Here is a 12,260-nt window from a genome sequence, read left to right on the forward strand (position 1 = left end):
CCCGCCTGCGCACGTGGACCGAGCGATTCCGGCCATCCCCGCCGTCAAGTCGTACATCGCTGTGACCGCCAGAGCCTCCCCGAGCCAACCCCGCCCCTCGCTGGACCTATCTCACCGCCGGTAAGCCGCGCCACCCTTTTCTTTCTTGCGAATACTGTTTAAACCTAGGGAAGGACCGCAGGGGAGAAGGAAAGAAGTCTGGGGGTTTTGTGAAATGTCAGAGACTCAAATGAATAGTAGCGTGGGGGTATAACTGAGAGAGTTAGTTTGGAAATACCCCAGGGTCCTCGGTGTAAACTGCTTTTCCAGGAAACCTTTATTAATCTGATTTTAAATTTGAACAGAAACTTTAATAATTCATAACTTCTGTTTAGTTCATCCAAATTTGGTCAAACAAATTTTGTCACTCTAAAAAATGTAAACTACTTAGGAAAAATATAAAACCCCTATGTACTACAGAAAACTTTAGGGTTCTGATTTAATTATTGTTTGACCAAAAGCTAAATAATAGGGATAAAAATAGTTGCACTATTTGACTAGGGTTAGGAAAAATTGGAGAAGTTTATATCCACCTACTGACCTGTTTAAAAATGCTAAACTTCTCTGTCCAACCCATTAAGCTAGTTTTTGCCATTTAAGTTACAAAATGCTTAAGGTTAGGAAAAATATAAAAGGTGATTTAAATAATGAACCAGAGGGCACCCCTATTTTTGTTAGAGTACTTATTCAATGTAGTTTATTAGAAAAATCTATTATACCCTTGTTTAGTATGAAATAAGTAGGATCCCTTTTATTTTAAGAAAACAAGGAAAACTTAGAAAAACCCTACAAAAATAACCCCAAGGTGAAAACACCCCAACCCTTGGGATAATTATTGTTTTGTTATTAAAAGCTTAGGAAAAATACGAAATCTGCTGTTTGACATTTTTCAAATAACCATGTAGTAGAAAGTGCCTTTTTGGCATTTAACTTTAGAAAATCACAACTAAATGACCATCCCTTAACTTTCTGTGATTTTTTGCACAGAAATCTATTATTACTGTTAAATGCCAACAAAAATAACCCTTAGGGCAGAACCCAACCATAATTGAGAGATGTAGTGCAAAGTGGCCGATTTTACACAACTTTTGTCATTTTTGTCTAAAGCATAGCCTTTTATTTTAAACCTCAAATTCCTAGAACAGGCTATAATGACCAATGGCAACCCACTGTAATTTTTATAGAATTTTTGGAAAATATTAAACCACTGTCGTAGATCAAACCTACACTAGAAACCATAAGTAGAGAATAAAGAAAAGGTAAAAATGAATAATAGGAAATTAGTGTCATCCTAAAACCCTTATTAACTTGTCCACTGAAATATATATAGGCAACACAAATTCCCTATACCTATCCCTAGCAAAACCTAAACCTAGAAGTGATAAGCATAAACCATTAAAAGCCACGTATGACCCAGAAACCCTAAATTGCTCATTAACTTAGTTTTTCTTCTCTTAGCGTAATGTTATTAAATCCTGCATAATCATAACATACATGCTCATTGCATTTGATAGACTGTAACCTTGCTGACGGAGAGTACGTCCTCGTGCCGGAGCAAGGAGCTGCTCAGGAGGTAGCCCCGGATCCAGCACCCGAGTCTGCACCAGAGGATCTGCCTGCCACAGCCTTGGAAGGCAAGCCCCGGTTTTATGCATAACCGTTTATATATGCTATTTTACTACACTTATTGTTTGTAGGCTTGTACTGTGCACTTAAGTGTAGGAGTTGACTGAAACCCTGGTTGCATGATCTCAGGAATCCTTTTGAGATGGATACTAGTATGCTAGGTCGAGTAGTTGCTTTATTTAACTAGGATCTCGGTAGAAGACGAGTGATTTTTCTAGCACTCGCGCGAGATCAGGAATTGGTTGTACCCACTTTCATACTATCATGATACTAGTCTGTGGACAACAATCCATGGGGATTGGTTGTCTACGAGATGGGAAAATGGAATAAGGATTAACGTGCGGATACATGTGTCAAGCGTTTGAACGTACTAAACACATACCGAGAAATATGGTAAATCGGTAAGCCTAGTACCTGAGTGAACCTGCCCGCAGACTTTACCCCTCACGCGACCTGAGACGTGGTCTCCCATTCCGGTTATGGTGGGTACAAGTGCGGTCACTGCACGACGGCAGTCGGGGTCAGTGAGGCATTGTACGCCAAGGCGGTGAGCCCTGATCTGTTGCCAGGGAATCGATGGGGACGGTTGATGTGTGTGGGGACGGAGTGCCTCATCACGTCGTGTGTTTAGGTTTACCTTGCAAGGATAAAAACTCGATTCGAATCGTCTGCTTCTCGCAGCTAATGAGACTGCTTGATCCATTGTACTGCATTGAGTAACAAGTGGAAATATGATGAGTTGATATAAGATGTTGATTGCTAATAATGTTTGCTACTATGTATGAGTAGATCGTACACATTTAGCCTTAAGAGAGTCACACTTAATTTGACAAAGTTAAAAACTTGATTTAGAAACTCAGCTAGTGCTTTTGGCAACCAAACCCCACAGCCAAACAGCTGCATGTCTAGAGGTAGAGGAGTAGACTCCTCACACCGGGTAAGTCTAGCTGAGTATTAGTATACTCAGCCTTGCTTGTGGCATAATTTTACAGGTTCTCTGGAGGACATGGTTGCTGGAGTGACTTGGCCGTCCATCTTGCCACCGGGTTGGACTGTCGAGTGGGACCCCACCTCGGCTGAGGAGGAGCATGAGGAGTGATGGGACAGGCTTCCCCATCTCTCTGTTTATTTACTGTTAGTTTATTTCCGCTGCACTTCGAACAATGATGACTACTTTTGCAAAACTCCGATGGTAATGTAATAATTTTAATACTCTTACATGCATGGTTTTATGCTTTATTGTATTTGCTCTGTGACTCACCATCGAGTGAGATTGTGGTACTTGATCCTGTCAGTGGCCGTGTCGGACTAGATCCGAGGGATTGACGGGTTATTCCCATTTAAGTGAGGTCTAGCCTCTAAGGCAGGGCTTAGGCACTTAAGTTGGAATAATTCGAGCAGTTCCGCCACAGCTGGTATCGGAGCTTGTACCACCACAGAGGAATCAATAAAATATAAATACCATCTTTTTCCAAAGTAAAACTTGATAGAAACAATGTTGGATAGATAGTAGGACAAGCAGGATAGACCTAGGACGTGAAGCCTTAGGATGATAGAAGGGTAGCTAGGTGGCTAAGTGATTAGGCCCTACAGGCCACCTTAAAGGATGGGAGTTCATCCCTATCCCCTTTACATTGGTGAGGTCATTCAGGACGAGCATGCATGCATTCTTAAATTAAACAAATGGATATTTGAGTAAAGACTTAAAAACAAGATGATAACCAACCAAGTTTCCCAGTACCATTTTATTTAACTAGAGAAAGGCTGAGTCTTATTTTTCTTGTTCTTTTTATAATTCTTTTCTTTTACTTATGCTTAACCGTACACAGATGGCTTCCCATGGATCCTCAGACGACGGAAATGCACTATCCCACACTGACGGGCTTGCACGAGAGGGCTCCTCGCATTTTGTGGGAGGTACTTCAGGGGGCCGGATACATGACGCCTCCTCAGTACGCGGTACAACAGTTCGAAAAGCACCGAGTGCCCCGTTGTAGGGTGAGGATGACCTTGGAGCCTCATCCCCTACAGCCAGGCTGGCATTCACTGGACTCTGAGTCCTTTGGATACCGGGCTGAGGACACGATCGAGGCGATCGCTCTGCACGGGTTGACCACTTTCTGCGGATTCCATCCTTTGGAGCTGTCTACCCACCCCATTGGCTTGTTCCCCGCCGAAAGGGAGGACGACCCAATGTGGAAGGATCGGGTGGAGCATGCCAAGGATATCTGGGCCATCTACCCAGGACAGACTGTGCACTTGACCGTACGGTGCATGAATGCTCTGTACCGTCTGCAAGTGATGCACGGTGAGGCGATGTCCCATCTAATGGCACTATTAGAGGCGACCAAGATCACTTTGGACAACAGAGAGGAGCTCGTGGTCGATTTGTCCACTGAGATGGTGGAAAAGGACTTGCAGGTGGAGCAGCTATCCAATGATATCCAAGAGTTGGAGGAATTAGTGGGCACCAGGGAGAACACCATCGAGGTTCTCGAGGATCAGCTCATTAACACTCAGCAGCAGCTTGCTGAGGCTAATGAGCACTTGGATATGCATCACCAGGAGATCTAGGATATGGAGGCCAACGAGGACGTCGACATCGAGGGAGGAGAGGAGCCTGCCTCTAGTGTGGACACTGCTGGCTCAGGGAGACCACCTTCCCCCGAGTCGAGTGTTGCCTCGTTCACTCACTAGGTGTCAGGGGTAGAGTCAGAAGTCGGTGATGGTAGGACTCCTCGCAGCTAGCTTAGCTTTTGCACCCTTGGGGTACTAGGCTAGATAGAGTTGAGTCTTTTTGGGGACCATTGATGTAACCGTGATAAACTCTTTTGGAAGCATGGTTGATGGATGATGTCAGTTTTAAATTTGGAAGGAAAGTTTATGCCTTTTGAAATCCTTTTGTTTATGTCGGAATCTATCAATTTGCTTTTGACTCTTTCGTCGCGATTAAACCTTGAACTTGGAAATATGGTGTTAAGTATATATGTGGTTTTTTAGATGGCCGGGAGGCAGCGTCGTGGCCAGAATGAGCGCGTTCCTCCACCGCCGCCACTGCCTCCCACTCTGCAGGAGCTGATGGCTCAGCAGAATGAGATCTTGAGGCAGCTAGCTCAGCGTCAGCCGCCACCTCAGCATTATGGTGGTGGGGACCATCAGCGTCACCCCGCGGCAGCTACCTACCAGGAGTTCCTCAGTACCCAGCCTCCGCTGTTCACAAGGGCAGAGGACCCACTTGATGCAGATGTATGGTTGAGAGTAGTGGAATCCAAATTCCCGCTACTCCATGGAGCTTGTTCAGAGGTCACTAAAGTCAGGTTCGCCACCCAGCAACTTCGCGGACCCGCAAGGACTTGGTGGGACCATTTCCTTGCCATGCAGCCAGAGGATCGAGAGGTGGAATGGAGAGAGTTCAAGGCAACTTTCCGGGGACACCACATACCAGCCGGGATTATGGACCGAAAGCTCAACGAGTTTCTGGCACTCACTCAGGGCAACAGGACCGTGTTGCAGTATGCTCAGGCTTTTAATGACTTGTGCCAGTATGCTAGATATCATGCAGATACAGATGAGAAGAAGAGAGACAGGTTCAGGAGGGGGCTCAGCACTAAGCTCCGTGACCGTCTCAACACCGTCAGGGCCAACAACTACAATGAGTTGGTCAACATGGCTATCTCCCAGGAGGACTGCATTACAGCTCGACAAGCAGAAAAGAAGAGGAAGACCCCTGTGGCAGGACCCTCAGCTCAGCCACAGCGCTTCAGGATTGTGTCCGACACTCAGAACAGGGGACCCCAGCAGTAGCAAGGGAGATGGGTGATCCGACCACAGCAGCAGCAGCAGGCACCCAACCGCACCCAGTTTCCAGCTCAGAGGAACAATCAGCAGCAGCAGCAGTATCGCCAGGCAAATGACAACAGGTGTTTCACATGCGGCAACACCAGACATTATGCTAAGAATTGCCCCAGGAACCAGCTGAGGCAAGGGCAGAATGTTAATCAGAATCAAGGCAAGAGACAGAAGGTGCAAGTGAGGCAGGGCAGGCTGAACTTCACCACCATGACTGATATTCCAGAGGGAGCACCCGTCATGACTGGTATCTTTACAGTTTTGAATTATCCTGCTATTATTCTTTTTGATTCTGGTGCTTCGCATAGTTTTATCAGTGCCAAATTTAGTGCCAAGTGCCAATTGCCTTTTCACCACACCAATGGGAGCATTACCATTTCAACACCAGGGGGCAGGGTTGCCACCTATCAAGTCAATAGGCATGTGCCCATAAAGTTTGGTAGTCTAATAATTAAAACCACCCTCCTCATTTTGGGTTTGGATAGCGTGGATATTATATTGGGAACTGACTGGTTAACTAGGCACCAAGCAGTTATTGATATTGCAGCTAGGGCCATTGAGGTGCACTCACCAACTTGTGGTGAAACTACACTATATTTGCCCAACCAGGGATGTACCCGTTCTTGTGCCTTCGTTATGATAAAATCCCCAGTGGAAAAGATCCCAGTGGTCTGTGACTACCCAGATGTTTTCTCCGATGAATTGCCAGGGATGCCACCTGACCGAGACATTGAGTTCGCCATTGAATTGCAACCCGGGACTGCTCCTATCTCTAAGAGACCCTATAGGATGCCTCCCGCGGAATTGGTAGAACTGAAAAAGCAATTGCAAGAGTTGTTGGACAAGGGGTTCATTCGCCCAAGTACTTCACCATGGGGATGCCCAGCCTTATTTGTGAAGAAAAAGGATGAGAGTTTGAGAATGTGTGTTTACTACCGCCCTCTCAATGCGGTGACTATCAAGAACAAATACCCACTGCCCCGCATTGATGTTATGTTCGATCAGTTGGTAGGAGCCAAGGTATTCTCCAAGATCGATCTTCGCTCAGGCTACCATCAGATCAAGATCCGTGCCAGTGATATTCCCAAGACGGCCTTCTCCACCAGATATGGGCTTTATGAGTTTTTGGTGATGTCTTTTGGGCTGACCAATGCCCCGGCTTATTTTATGTACTTGATGAACTCAGTGTTCATGCCAGAGTTAGACAAATTTGTGGTCGTTTTCATTGATGATATTCTGGTTTATTCCAAGAATGAGGCCGAGCACACCAAGCATTTGCATACTGTACTTCAAAGACTGCGTGACCATCGGTTGTATGCCAAGTTGTCTAAATGTGAATTCTGGCTAAAGGAGATTAAATTATTGGGTCACACAATTTCTCAGGATGGGATATCAGTTGATCCTGAGAAGGTACAAGAGGTGATGGATTGGAAACCCTCGACTACAGTGAGGCAAATTCGGAGTTTTCTAGGATTGGCAGGGTACTATCGACGATTCATTCCGAATTTCTCCAGGATAGCCAGACCAATGACTGAACTATAAAAGAAGGGAGTCAAGTATGATTGGAGCCAAAAGTGCAAAGATGCCTTTCATACTTTGAGGCAGCATTTGACAACAGCCCCAGTGCTGGCTCAACCTGACAACACCAAGCCATTTGAAGTTTATTGTGATGCTTCTGGTACGGGATTGGGTTGTGTCTTGATGCAAGATAACAGAGTCATTGCTTATGCTTCCCGAGCACTCAGACCCCATGAGCAGAACTACCCTACACATGATCTGGAATTAGCAGCTGTGGTTCATGCTCTCAAGATATGGAGACACTACCTGATGGGAGCTCACTGTAACGTTTACACGGATCACAAGAGCCTCAAATACATCTTCACCCAGGCAGATCTGAACATGAGGCAGAGGAGATGGTTAGAATTAATCAAGGATTATGATTTGGAGGTGCATTACCATCCTGGCAAAGCCAATGTCGTGGTAGATGCCTTGAGCAGAAAGGCTCAGTGCAATTGTATGAGCATGGATGCAAGAGTTACCACCCTGTGCGATGAATTGTGCAAGCTGAACCTGGAAGTTGTTGCATCAGGTGACTTAAGTTATATCTCGATAGAGCCCACATTGCAAGAGCAAATAGTCAGGGCACAGATTGAGGATAAGGATTTTCAGGTTATCAAGGAAATGATCAAGCAGAAGGCAGAGAAATACAAGTGCTTCCGTCAGGACAGCAAGGGAATTTTATGGTTTGGAGATCGATTGGTTGTTCCCAAGGACCCTGAGCTCAGAAAGAAGATACTGGATGAAGCTCATCTTTCAAAGTTCTCCATGCACCCCGTTAGCAACAAGATGTACCATGATCTCAGATCTTTATATTGGTGGACCCGAATGAAGAGGGAAATTGCCCAGTATATATCCGAGTGTGACACCTGCCAGAGAATCAAAGCCAGTCATTTGAAGGCAGCAGGCCCCTTGCAACCCCTTCCCATACCATCTTGGAAATGGGAGGACATTTGCATGGACTTTATCGTGGGATTGCCCAATACCTCCAGACACCATGATTCTATTTGGGTTATTGTGGACAGGCTGACCAAGACTGCTCATTTCTTGCCAGTGCATACCACCCACAAGACAGAGAAGTATGCAGAAATTTATGTTGATCAAATAGTACGATTGCATGGTATTCCAAAGACCATTGTATCTGACAGAGGAGCACTGTTTGTGGCACGCTTTTGGGAGCAGCTCCAAGAATCACTTGGGACCCATGTCATACGAAGCTCAGCATACCATCCCCAAATAGATGGCCAGACAGAAAGGGTAAACCAGATTTTGGAAGATATGTTAAGGGCATGTGCACTACACTACGGAAAGGATTGGGACAAGTGTCTTTCTTTGGCAGAGTTTTCTTACAATAACAGCTATCAGTCCAGTCTAAAGATGGCACCTTTTGAAGCTTTGTATGGGAGAAGATGCAGAACCCCGCTGAATTGGTCTCAAGCAGGAGAAAGGGAAATATTTGGGCCAGATTTGGTGCTTGAGGCAGAGGAAAAGGTCAGGGTTATTACAAAGAACTTAGAAGCTGCTCAGGCCAAGCAAAAGAGCTATCATGACAAGAGGCGGAAGCCTCTACAGTTTGAAGTGGGAGATCATGTTTATCTTAAGGTATCACCCACCAAGGGTGTCCAGCGATTCGGAATTAAGGGCAAGTTAGCTCCTCGCTACATTGGACCCTACGAGAAAAAAGCAAGTTGTGGACCCGTAGCCTATCAATTGGAATTGCCACCTCACATGTCAGCAGTTCACAATGTGTTCCATGTATCTCAGCTGCGGAAATGTGTTCGCCTACCCACTGAAGTGCTATCGGAACCGAATATTGAGATAGAACCAGACTTGTCCTATCAAGAGTACCCCGTCAAAGTATTAGATCAGAAGGAGAGATCAACACGGGCAAGGTCAATCAGAATGTATAAAGTTCAGTGGAGTCACCATTCAGCAGAAGAAGCTACATTGGAGACGGAGGATTTTCTACGCTCCCGCTTCCCCGACTTTCTGCCCAAAGGAGTCGGTACGTAACCCCGAAACCCCACCCCCACCTGCCCTTTGAATACAATTATAAGAAAAACTTAGATAACAAGGATAGTCTAAGTTGTGAAGTTAACTTAAAAAGGGCTTCCTTCTGAAGTTGCAAAGAGAATGACATTCGAAGAGCAGTTAACTAGAGAAACTTGAACAAAAGAAGGAACATCACACCATCGTGCCCTCATAGCACCCTCTAGAGGACTCTGCCTAAAATCTCGGGACGAGATTCCTTTAAGGGGGGAGGGTTGTAACACCTCAGGTGTTACCATGGCTAGAGCACACCTTGGTACTAAGGAATGTGATCACATGTGGTAAAAACTTAAGGAGAACATAAGAACCTTGGAGACCATGTGTTAACCAAGATTGCTAATGACCTAAGAAGTATTACTCAAACCTTTGTGCACTTACTACCTTGGGCAAGAGGAGGGAAAACCCTAGACCTCTCTTGAACCCTATCTTCCAAAACCATGGTTAAGAGGGGGAGAGAATAAGCAATTGTGCAAACCATGAGTAATCTTTAACCAAACTCTAAGTAACCTTATAACCAGCAATTGTGGGAAGGATATATTGCAAAAAGACCCCTGGAGAAACCCCAAATCCATTCCCTAAGTAGAGAGAGAGCTAGAGCTCTCTAATTCTCTCTAAGTTAAAAACTACACCTACACTAAAGATCAACCGTGTTCACCTTGAAGATGGCACCAAAACCACCTATGTTCTATACCAAAAATGTGGCATACCACCTAGGGCACCCACTGGAAAAAGCTGAGCCCGAGATCTTGACGTTTGACATGCCTTGGCATGGTTTTTGTCGCGAGGTGGGCAGAGTGACATACCTGATTTGGCGACCGAAGATCTCCCTACCTAGGCCATATCTGCCATGGCAACTCATGGATGAGAGACAGCCCTAGGTTCCAGGAAAAGACTCGCGCCGGATTTTTGCCAAGATTCGCACGTTTGCGACTTGGGTGAGCTGTGGAACACGGGCAGAAGAAAAGCTCCACGTGTTCGACGCGCTCTGTGTGCGCCAGAGCACGCCCGCGCGCGCCCCGCGTCGCGCCAACGGCCAGCCGATGCCATGGCCCGCGCCCACGCCTATAAAGCCCACTCAGGCGTCGACCACACTTCTCTGCGCACGCTCAAACCTCACCGGAGCTCAGCTCACCGTCGTTTGCCCGTGCACGGCGTGTCCGCGGTCACCCGGGCCCCTGCCGCCGTAGACCGGCCAGCCCAGCCGTTCCCAACCCCATCCGACCCCCGGAGACGACTGAGCACACCTCAGTGAAGCTCCCCGAGCGAGGAATCGAAGCCTGCTTCGCCGGAGAGGCCAGTCCACGGTCACCGGAGTTCACAACCCCGCCGGAGTGCGTGGACCGGGTAATCCACTGAACCATTTTCCGATTCCTTGTGCACAAGGTCTCTACGTCACCCCGTGAAGCTCACCGTGCCCTTGGATTGAACCAGATCGCCGTGATTTGGCCGGCACACCCGCCGCCGACGAGGACACCCGCCTGCGCACGTGGACCGAGCGATTCCGGCCATCCCCGCCGTCAAGTCGTACATCGCTGTGACCGCCAGAGCCTCCCCGAGCCAACCCCGCCCCTCGCCGGACCTATCTCACCGCCGGTAAGCCGCACCACCCTTTTCTTTCTTGCAGGTACTGTTTAAACCCAGGGAAGGACCGCGAGGGAGAAGGAAAGAAGTCTGGGGGGTTTTGTGAAATGTCAGAGACTCAAATGAATAGTAGCGCGGGGGTATAACTGAGAGAGTTAGTTTGGAAATACCCCAGGGTCCTCGGTGTAAACTGCTTTTCCAGGAAACCTTTATTAATCTGATTTTAAATTTGAACAGAAACTTTAATAATTCATAACTTCTGTTTAGTTCATCCAAATTTGGTCAAACCAATTTTGTCAGGCTCTAAATAATGTAAACTACTTAGGAAAAATATAAAACCCCTATGTACTACAGAAAACTTTAGGGTTCTGATTTAATTATTGTTTGACCAAAAGCTAAATAATAGGGATAAAAATAGTTGCACTATTTGACTAGGGTTAGGAAACATTGGAGAAGTTTATATCCACCTACTGGCCTGTTTAAAAATGCTAAACTTCTTTGTCCAACCCATTAAGCTAGTTTTTGCCATTTAAGTTACAAAATGCTTAAGGTTAGGAAAAATAGAAAAGGTGATTTAAATAATGAACCAGAGGGCACCCCTATTTTGGTTAGAGTACTTACTCAATGTAGTTTACTAGAAAAATCTATTATACCCTGGTTTATTATGACATAAGTAGGATCCCTTTTATTTTAAGAAAACAAGGAAAATTTAGAAAAACCCTACAAAAATAACCCCAAGGTGAAAACACCCCAACCTTTGGGATAATTAATGTTTTGTTATTAAAAGCTTAGGAAAAATATGAAATCTGTTGTTTGACATTTTTCAAATAACTATGTAGTAGAAAGTGCCTTTTTGGCATTTAACTTTAGAAAATCACAACTAAATGACCATCCCTTAACTTTCTGTGATTTTTTGCACAGAAGCCTATTATTACTGTTAAATGCCAACAAAAATAACCCTTAGGGCAGAACCCAATCCTAATTGAGAGATGTAGTGCAAAGTGGCCCATTTTACACAACTTTTGTCATTTTTGTCTAAAGCATAGCCTTTTATTTTAAACCTCAAATTCGTAGAACAGGCTATAATGACCAATGGCAACCCACTGTAATTTTTATAGAATTTTTGGTAAATATTAAACTACTGTCGTAGATCAAACCTACACTAGAAACCATAAGTAGAAAATAAAGAAAAGGGAAAAATGAATAATAGGAAATTAGTGTCATCCTAAAACCCTTATTAACTTGTCCACTGAAATATATAGAGGCAACACAAATTCCCTATACCTATCCCTAGCAAAACTTAAACCTAGAAGTGATAAGCATAAACCATTAAAAGCCACGTATGACCCAGAAACCCTAAATTGCTCATTAACTTAGTTTTTCTTCTCTTAGCGTAATGTTATTAAATCCTGCATAATCATAACATACATGCTCATTGCATTTCGATAGACTGAAACCTTGCTGACGGAGAGTATGTCCTCGTGCCGGAGCAAGGAGCTGCTCAGGAGGTAGCCCCGGATCCAGCACCCGAGTATGCACTAGAGGATCTTCCTGCCACA

This window comes from Zea mays, chromosome 6 (genome assembly GCF_902167145.1).
Source record: "Zea mays cultivar B73 chromosome 6, Zm-B73-REFERENCE-NAM-5.0, whole genome shotgun sequence".
NCBI lineage: Eukaryota > Viridiplantae > Streptophyta > Magnoliopsida > Poales > Poaceae > Zea > Zea mays.